The sequence below is a fragment of the Cucumis melo genome, unplaced genomic scaffold (genome assembly GCF_025177605.1).
Source record: "Cucumis melo cultivar AY unplaced genomic scaffold, USDA_Cmelo_AY_1.0 utg001413l, whole genome shotgun sequence".
In the NCBI taxonomy this organism is placed as follows: Eukaryota; Viridiplantae; Streptophyta; class Magnoliopsida; order Cucurbitales; family Cucurbitaceae; genus Cucumis; species Cucumis melo.
The window spans coordinates 1-10000 of record NW_026124582.1 but is presented as its reverse complement, the minus strand read 5'-3'; the positions used below and the strand labels follow the sequence as shown (position 1 = coordinate 10000).

Below are 10000 nucleotides of genomic sequence, written 5' to 3'. Positions count from 1 at the left end.
TAAGTATCACTTCACTATATATAACGGAACCTTTTTTTTTTAAGACCGACTCGTTAATACTTAATAATCCTAGTGATTGGATTTAGATCCTATTCTGATAGGAAATGAGATATTTAAATGATTTCTTTTTTATCGAATGACTATTCAGCTATTGTATTTTCATGTAAATAGGGGCAAGAAAGCTCTATGGAAAAAAGATGGTTAAATTCGATGTTGTCTAAAGGGAAGTTAGAATACAGGTGTAGGCTAAATAAATCAATCAATAGTCTTGGTCCTATTGAAAGTGAAGGATCAATTATAAATAATATGAATAAAAACATTCCTAGTCATAGTGATAGTTACAATTCTAGTTACAGTACTGTTGATGATTTAGTCGGCATTCGGAATTTCATATCTGATGACACTTTTTTAGTTAGGGATAGTAATAGCTGCAGTTATTCCATCTATTTGGATATTGAAAATCAAATTTTTGAGATTGACAATGATCCTTCTTTTGTAAGTGAACTAGAAAGTTCTTTTTATAGTTTTCGGAACTCTACTTATCAAAATAATGTATCTAAGAGTGATGATTCCCACTATGATCAGTACATGTATGATACTAAATATAGTTGGAATAATCACATTAATAGTTGCATTGACAGTTATCTTTGGACTCAAATCTGTATTGATAGTTACATTTTAAGTGGTAGTCACAATTACAGTGACAGTTACATTTATAGTTCTATTTGTGCTGAAGGTGGAAATAGTAGTCAAAGTGAGAGTTTCAGTATAAGAACTAGCACGCATAGAAAAAATTTAACTACAACAGAACGTTCTAATGATCTAGATCTAACTAAAAAATACAGGCATTTGTGGGTTCAATGCGAAAATTGTTATGGATTAAATTATAAGAAAATTTTTAAATCAAAAATGAATATTTGTCAACAATGTGGATACCATTTGAAAATGAGTAGTTCAGATAGAATCGAACTTTTGATTGATCCAGGTACTTGGGACCCTATGGATGAAGACATGGTCTCTTTGGATCCCATTCAATTTGATTCGGAGAATCAACTTTATACTTATAAAGATCGTCTTTCTTCTTATCAAAGAAAGACAGGATTAACTGAGGCTATTCAAACAGGCACAGGTAAATTAAATGATATTCCAGTAGCAATTGGGGTTATGGATTTTCAGTTTATAGGGGGTAGTATGGGATCCGTAGTAGGAGAGAAAATCACCCGTTTGATCGAGTATGCTACCAATCAATTTTTACCTCTTATTTTAGTGTGTGCTTCGGGAGGAGCACGCATGCAAGAAGGAAGTTTGAGCTTGATGCAAATGGCAAAAATATCTTCCGCTTTATATGATTATCAATCAAATAAAAAATTATTCTATGTAGCAATCCTTACATCTCCTACTACTGGTGGGGTGACAGCTAGTTTTGGTATGTTGGGGGATATCATTATTGCCGAACCGAATGCCTACATCGCATTTGCGGGTAAAAGAGTAATTGAACAAACATTGAATAAGGCAGTCCCTGAGGGTTCACAGGAGGCTGAATCTTTATTCGATAAGGGCTTATTCGATCTAATCGTACCACGTAATCCTTTAAAAGGTGTTGTGAGTGAGTTATTTCAGCTCCACGCTTTCGTTCCCTCGAATCAAAATTCAATCAAGTAAAGCCTTACTTAACTTAAAAAATGAATTCTTTTTTTTTTTATTTCTTCCGCAAAATTTGGCACGGGGAAGAAAATGAATTTCATGCTCCCTTCTTAACATTACATGTGTATATATACTTCAACTATAGCAAATAGCGGCATAGAGTCTTGCATCTTTCTACATCTCTAGCGGATCTCTAGTTTTACTAAGAATCCTTGTTGTTGGATCGGATTATAACTACCTTTTTGGGAATTTGTACGAAAATCTTTATGAAATTTTATTAAAAAAAAATGCTAAGACAAGATAATAACTAAAATAATGCAAACGTCTATTATGATACATATATCTCATGTCGAAAGATGAGTAAGTCCATTTATTTAATTCGACATTCCTCATTCCTTTTCTATATATACTCACGTAGATATTACTTAGTATAATTATATATTGAATTAGTATAATTATAAGATACCTTTTATAACAATCAATAAATAACAGGTAAAACTATTAATATAACAATGAAAATATTAAGTCGAGGTATCCATTCTATGACAACTCTCACCACCTTACCCTCTATTTTTGTGCCTTTAGTGGGCCTAGTATTTCCGGCAATTGCAATGGCTTCTTTATTTCTTCATGTTCAAAAAAACAAGATTTTTTAAATATGCTGTCTATTTTTTTTTTTCAAAACTTAGACTTTGACGATAACACAGCTATCTATTTAGTAGACTAGAATCTAACATGTGGCTTACTCCAAACATAAGCGATTATACATACGTAAACATGATATCTGAGGAAATCAATTAGAAGTATTTCAAAATAGAAAATAGATAAGTTTCAAAATAGAAAATAGATAAGAGATCGGGCGACAAATGTTTGAGATATAAAATCAATATACCTATATGGATGTAGGTATCTATAGGGAATCATATAAAGGTGATGTTATTATTTTAGATCTAAGTAATTCGATGAATTACTTAGATCTAAAGTAAAGGTTCACATCAAAATAGTGCTAGTTGATTAGAGTTACTTCGGAAACAAAAAAAGTAAAATAGATTTTTTTTGATTCTCTTAATTCCAATAAAATGCAACGAGATCTAGTATGAATTGGCGATCAGAACGTATATGGATAGAATTTATAAGAGGATCTCGAAAAATCAGCAATTTCTGCTGGGCCTTTATCCTTTTTTTAGGTTCATTAGGGTTTTTATTGGTTGGAACTTCCAGTTATCTTGGTAGGGATTTGATAGCTTTATTTCCGTCTCAGCAAATAATTTTTTTTCCACAGGGGATCGTAATGTCTTTCTATGGGATTGCCGGTCTCTTTATTAGCTCCTATTTGTGGTGCACAATTTTGTGGAATGTAGGTAGCGGTTATGATCGATTCGATAGAAAAGAAGAAATAGTGTCTATTTTTCGTTGGGGGTTTCCTGGAAAAAATCGTCGAATCTTCCTACGATTCCTTATGAAAGACATTCAGTCCATCAGAATAGAAGTTAAAGAGGGTATTTATGCACGTCGTGTCCTTTATATGGAAATAAGAGGCCAAGGGGCCATTCCCTTGACGCGTACCGATCAGAATCTGACCCCACGAGAAATTGAGCAAAAGGCTGCCGAATTGGCCTATTTCTTGCGTGTACCAATTGAAGTTTTTTGAAAAATGAAGTTCAGAATGAATTTTGTTCGTAGCAAGAGGGATAAAACTGAAATGAAAGAATAGTCTTTTTTATAGACCATAGTAATAGTATAATAACTTAACTGGAATTTCTTCAGAATGCTCATTTGACCCAAAGCAGACGTATACGGAACAGCCAGAAAACTTTCTTTGTCCGAAATTTTGATCCGTATGTAAATCAACTGCACAGTAACAAAAAAAAGTGGATTCTTTGTTATTTTCTTTCTGTATTATTTCGAAATTCAAGGATTAACTAATAAATCACAAATCAAAAACTAAAAAACAGGGAATGGATTCATAATAGTATGCATATGACTTGTAATAGAACTTATGTTTGATATAAATATTAGTAGTGTAGAGAGTTAACGAATGAAGTGAGTTCATTAAAAAATAAAAGACGAAAAAATGGAAAAAAAGAAAGCATTCATTCCCCTTCTATATCTTGCATCTATAGTATTTTTGCCCTGGTGGATCTCTCTTTCATTTAATAAAAGCCTAGAATCTTGGGTTACTAATTGGTGGAATACTGGTCAATCCGAAATTTTTTTGAATGATATTCAAGAAAAGAGTATTATAAAAAAAGTTCTAGAATTAGAGGAACTCTTTCTCTTGGACGAAATGCTAAAGGAATACCCAGAAACACATCTACAAAAGCTTCGTATCGGAATCTACAAAGAAACGATCCAATTGATCAAGATGCACAATGAGGATCGTATCCATATGATTTTGCACTTCTCGACAAATATAATCTGTTTCGTTATTCTAAGTGGTTATTCTATTCTTGGTAATGAAGAACTTGTTATTCTTAACTCTTGGGTTCAAGAGTTCCTATATAACTTAAGCGACACAATAAAAGCTTTTTCTATTCTTTTATTAACTGATTTATGTATAGGATTTCATTCACCCCATGGTTGGGAACTAATGATTGGTTCTGTCTACAAAGATTTTGGATTTTCTCATAACGATCAAATTATATCCGGTCTTGTTTCCACTTTTCCAGTCATTCTTGACACAATTTTAAAATATTGGATCTTCCGTTATTTAAATCGTGTATCTCCCTCACTTGTAGTGATTTATCATTCAATGAATGACTGAAAAATATAATGTTTGTTACTTTGTACATAAGTAAAACATTCAAAATTGTACTTATTCCTTCTACCCATCGCGAAGGATGCCTCCTATATTCGAGTAACTTTATTTCAGTAAATAGCAGAATCATGGATAGGGAACTATACTAGGGACCTACCTAATTTTATTGTAGAAATTTTTGGGCTCAATGATTGGACCATGCAAACTAGAAATACCTTTTCTTCGATAAAGGAAGAGATTACTCGATCTATTTCCGTATCACTCATGATATATATAATAACTTGGGCACCCGTTTCAAATGCATATCCCATTTTTGCACAACAGGGTTATGAAAATCCACGAGAAGCAACCGGCCGTATTGTCTGCGCCAACTGCCATTTAGCTAATAAGCCCGTGGATATCGAGGTTCCACAAGCGGTACTTCCTGATACTGTATTTGAAGCAGTTGTTCGAATTCCTTATGATATGCAACTGAAACAAGTTCTTGCGAATGGTAAAAAGGGTGGTTTGAATGTGGGGGCTGTTCTTATTTTACCCGAGGGGTTTGAATTAGCCCCCCCCGATCGTATTTCTCCCGAGATTAAAGAAAAGATGGGCAATCTTTCTTTTCAGAGCTATCGTCCCACTAAAAAAAATATTCTTGTGATAGGTCCTGTTCCTGGTCAGAAATATAGTGAAATCACCTTTCCTATTCTTTCCCCGGACCCTGCGACTAAGAAAGATGTTCACTTCTTAAAATATCCCATATACGTAGGCGGGAACAGGGGAAGGGGTCAGATTTATCCCGACGGGAGTAAGAGTAATAATAATGTTTATAATGCTACAGCAGCAGGGATAGTAAGCAAAATAATACGAAAAGAAAAAGGAGGATATGAAATAACCATAGTGGATGCAGCGAATGGGCGTCAAGTGGTTGATATTATCCCTCCAGGACCAGAACTTCTTGTTTCAGAGGGCGAATCCATCAAACTTGATCAACCATTAACGAGTAATCCTAATGTGGGAGGATTTGGTCAGGGAGATGCGGAAATCGTCCTTCAAGATCCATTACGTGTCCAAGGCCTTTTGTTCTTTTTTGCATCTGTTATTTTGGCACAAATCTTTTTAGTTCTTAAAAAGAAACAGTTTGAGAAGGTTCAATTGTCCGAAATGAATTTCTAAATCTGGGGATTTATCAAATAAAGTTCGTAAAAAAAACCAAATTCTTGTTGGCAATTCTATAATTTAATTATGTATGATCAAAAAATTATGAAAAACTTTTTCCCTTGTTTTTTTTTTTATTCTTTTTCGACCCTATTTCGGTAATTACTTGTACCGCATTACTAGTCATAGTATGGATATTATATTGTCAGGAAGACTATTTTACCTCTTCTTTATTTCTTTGTTTTTTACAATACAAATAGGAGCGGTATTATTATGATTATTATGTCACTGGTGCCAGATTGAAATGTCATTGAATGTGTCTATTTTTATTCTAATAGAATAAAAATAGAGTAGATATTAAAAATAAGATAAGTAAATGGAGAATAGAAAAAAAATGAAGGGAACAAAGGATTCTAGAAGGAATTATGCATCTTTCTAGTATTCGATACCAGAAAAATTCCTTTTCTTGTTCTGGTGTCGAAATAATAAACTAATGAATTATTCTTGATCCCGTTCGTCAAAGATCTCTATTCTTAGTTTCAATTTTTCCCGGTTTATCAGAACCTTTTTTTCGATTTATTACATAAGTAGTGAACAAATTCAATGAATTTTTCAATTCTATTTTATATTAAAATAACTATAGAAAATTCTATTAGTATATTTTAATCTATTTAAAGGGTTTGTGATATCTGATCGATAGAAATATAATATTGTTATATTGGGATTGTATCATCCAGAAAGAGGGAATCGAGTGATTCTCTCTTTCTTTTTTTCGCTTTGAAATGAAAGTATCGACCGATACGATCGCGAAAGAGATGGTCTGAATCAATTTTTTTTTTGAAGCAATTCAGAATCAGAAAGAAATGAAGTTTTTTGAAAAAATAGGAAAGATCCATTTTTTCATTTATATGAATAAATTAGTCTAATTCTAATTAGTAAGAGCTCAACGGGACCTACCCCCTCTTTTTTTCTGATTTGAGGGGGATCCTGTTGAGTTCTTACGCTTTCATGTCTCCAACTCAGTTCATCCGATTATTACAGAGATGAACCTAAGCCGGAATATGAACCATAAAAGAAAATACCAACTAAACCGATCACAGGAATACCAGTTACAGTACCGATTATCCAAAGAGGAATCCTTCCAGTAGTCTCGGCCATTTGTCCCACTTCCCCTCCCCATTTCATCAAGTGGTCGTGCTAGAGACAGAAACAGTCATAGATAATTATGAGATGATATCCTTCCGAATGGGATAAGATAATTCGTACTATTATTTAGTATTTTCTTTTATTTAATTGAAGAAATAATTGGAAAATAAAACAGCAAGTACAAAAATGAGTAATAACCCCCAGTAAAGACTGGTACGATTCAATTCAACATTTTGTTCGTTCGGATTTGATTGTGTCATAGCTCTATAATTCGGATTAGGTTTATCGTTGGATGAATTGCATTGCTGATATTGACCCTAAAAAAGAAACGGTAGGTACAGCTAGTCCCGTGAACAGTTAACCATCGCACTGTAAAAATAGGATAAGTTTTATCGATAGTCATTTGGTCCTCCTAAAAAGATCTACTAAATTCATCGAGTTGTTCCAAAGAATCAAAACGGCCAGTTATTAATGGAATTCCTTGTCGGCTCTCTGTAAAATACTCATTTGGACGAGGGCTTCCAAAAACATCGTAAGCTAAACCCGTGCTGACGAATAACCAACCTGCAATGAATAGAGAAGGTATAGTAATGCTATGAATGACCCAGTATCGAATACTGGTGATAATATCAGCAAAAGAACGTTCTCCTGTGCTTCCAGACATGCCGAGCTCCACATATTCTTGTACAGTCAAAAGGGGGATCGATTCCGTAAAAGATGAGATCAGTAAATGGAAATTAACTGAAATTTTATCTTTGTAAGATCGTCAATATTGTACCGAGGGTGTTTTTAGAGTATACCGAATCAGTATAGCTATCCTTCTTCTGACGCAGCAACGCAATTTCACAATAAGTATCAAAATGAAGCACTAAAACTAAATAATATAATTTGTTTCTTCTTTTCTTGCTGCTTGTCGATGTAGAATCATATACCATTCATTCAATAGAAAATTCTGAAAATGCCTGTCTGTAGTATTAAGGATTCTATCGGTTATTGGCTTCGGGCTAGAAAGCGAAGATTGGGTAAAATGTGAATCCGACTGGTTGGTTTATAATAATTTAGGAAGCAGATTCTAATAGTCCCCAAAATTCAATGAAATTAGACGTGAAATCTCGAAATATTTCTTTTGTGTTTGTAGTTATATTTTTTGTTTGAATCTTTTTTTATTTTAAGGAATTGGTTAGTCGTCCAGTAACAAGTAACAGTAGTACATAGGATTCGATGAACGAAACAGAACAACGAATAGAAGAATAATAAATATTCGTAATGCACGCATTATTGTTTTATATTAGACTCAAACGATCGTTCTTCAACTAATTAGAAGAATGTTTTTAATATGGAAAGAATAAGAATAAATGGAGAACCTAGTTTCGAGTGATCTGATCGTGCGATACTTTTTTTCTTTTTAAAAAAGATTTTATGGAAATGAACCCACTACATAAAATCTAATTAGTGGGAATACAATTTCATAAATAAAGGGCATTATAAGGTCATTCATTCTTCAGCGATTCAAAGAGCATTTCATTTTTGGAATCAAGTTACACAACATAGTTTATTTATTATTTTTCTTTTTTTTTTTTTTTTTTTCTTTCTAATTATTTAGAATCCATTTAATAGATTTATATATTTACTAGATTTATATATTAAATTATTGTTTATAAATTCTTTATAATAAGAATATTTGTTTTGAAAACTCAAGAGTTGTTCAATGAATCCCTTGATTCCGAATTGCGGGATAGAGAGACAGATGATGAATTGATTTCTTACCTATGTCACAAGATTTTTGTTAGTATCATCTATAATCATAATAATAGATGAATCAAAAACTTTCAATTGAATATATTTTTTCAATTAGTATTTTTACTTATCCATCCGCGTATCTTTCAAAAATAGAAACTTAGGGAAGTGCTTTATAAACATATGGATAAAAATAACGTATTTCATTTAGCCTCGTCATGCCTACTATCACTAGTTATTTCGGTTTTCTACTAGCAGTTTTAACTATAACCTCAGCTCTATTTATCGGTCTGAACAAGATACGACTTATTTGATTAAAATTCATTGAATGCACAATTCAAAAAAAAGAAAGATTTCGGTGTTATTCAATATATTCTATATATTGTAGAGTTCTTTACCTTGTCAATTCAATTTCGAATTCTTGGTCATTGAGATTCATGGGCAATACCGATTAATATTTTAAGGATAGATATTACCTCTCCTTTTCCTCGTTCAACTAAATTGAAATGATTGAAGTTTTTCTATTTGGAATCGTATTAGGTCTAATTCCTATTACTTTGGCTGGATTATTTGTGACCGCATATTTACAATACAGACGGGGGGATCAGTTGGACCTTTGATTAATTAACAGTTCTTTTTTTTGATTGACCCCCTACTTGCTTTATAGGAGGTAAAATTTTGATTTCTGTTGAATTATTTCAGTATCATTTTGATTTAACAACAACAAGAATCGAATCACGCTCTATAGGATTTGAACCTACGACATCGGGTTTTGGAGACCCGCGTTCTACCGAACTGAACTAAGAGCGTTTTATTATCAAACTAAAAGCAACCCGAATATATCTTCGATACATATATTATCATAGAGAATATCATAAAATTAAATAAAAAAAGATTGATTCGATATATGTATGTTCAATTTTTATGGATCTCAATTGATTCCTCGTTACTGTTCAGAAGATAAGTAATAGGTAGGGATGACAGGATTTGAACCCGTGACATTTTGTACCCAAAACAAACGCGCTACCAAGCTGCGCTACATCCCTTTCAATTGGTCTACAGTGTTATTGTAGAGAATCCCTGTCTTGTTTTCCACATTTTTTATTTATTTCCTCCATTGGTATACACAAATTATCTTGCCATTTCTTCTTTTTTGTCTCATATCATATATAAAATATAATAAAAATAATAAAAAGACTTATATACGTATGAAATAATAAATATTAAATCCGCCGTAAAGAAAAATGAATATTTGGGGTGGGGCGGAAAGCTACATATTTTTTTTAATAAAAAAGGGAATATCTACCGAATTGAACTGTTGTACATTTCAATTTGAATTAGGAATTCCGCGGACAATACAAGCGGTTATTAACTATATATACATTTGATGGTATGTAATACCAGTATGTATTACAAATTACTATAAAGTAGGAGGGTTTTCAATGCGAGATCTAAAAACATATCTCTCCGTGGCACCGGTAGTAAGTACTATATGGTTCGGGGCTTTAGCGGGTCTATTAATCGAGATCAATCGTTTATTCCCGGATGCGTTGGTATTCCCGTTTTTTTCAT

General features: G+C 32.7%; 2 non-coding genes across 2 annotated transcripts; both read right to left on the bottom strand.

Moving 5' to 3' along the window:
• Window positions 1–9164: 9164 nt before the first annotated feature.
• TRNAW-CCA (transfer RNA tryptophan (anticodon CCA)) lies at window positions 9165–9238 on the bottom strand. Its single transcript has one exon. It is a non-coding gene; the product is annotated as a tRNA-Trp (tRNA).
• Window positions 9239–9400: 162 nt separating this feature from the next.
• On the bottom strand, window positions 9401–9474 carry TRNAP-UGG (transfer RNA proline (anticodon UGG)). The gene has a single exon. It is a non-coding gene; the product is annotated as a tRNA-Pro (tRNA).
• Window positions 9475–10000: the final 526 nt, after the last annotated feature.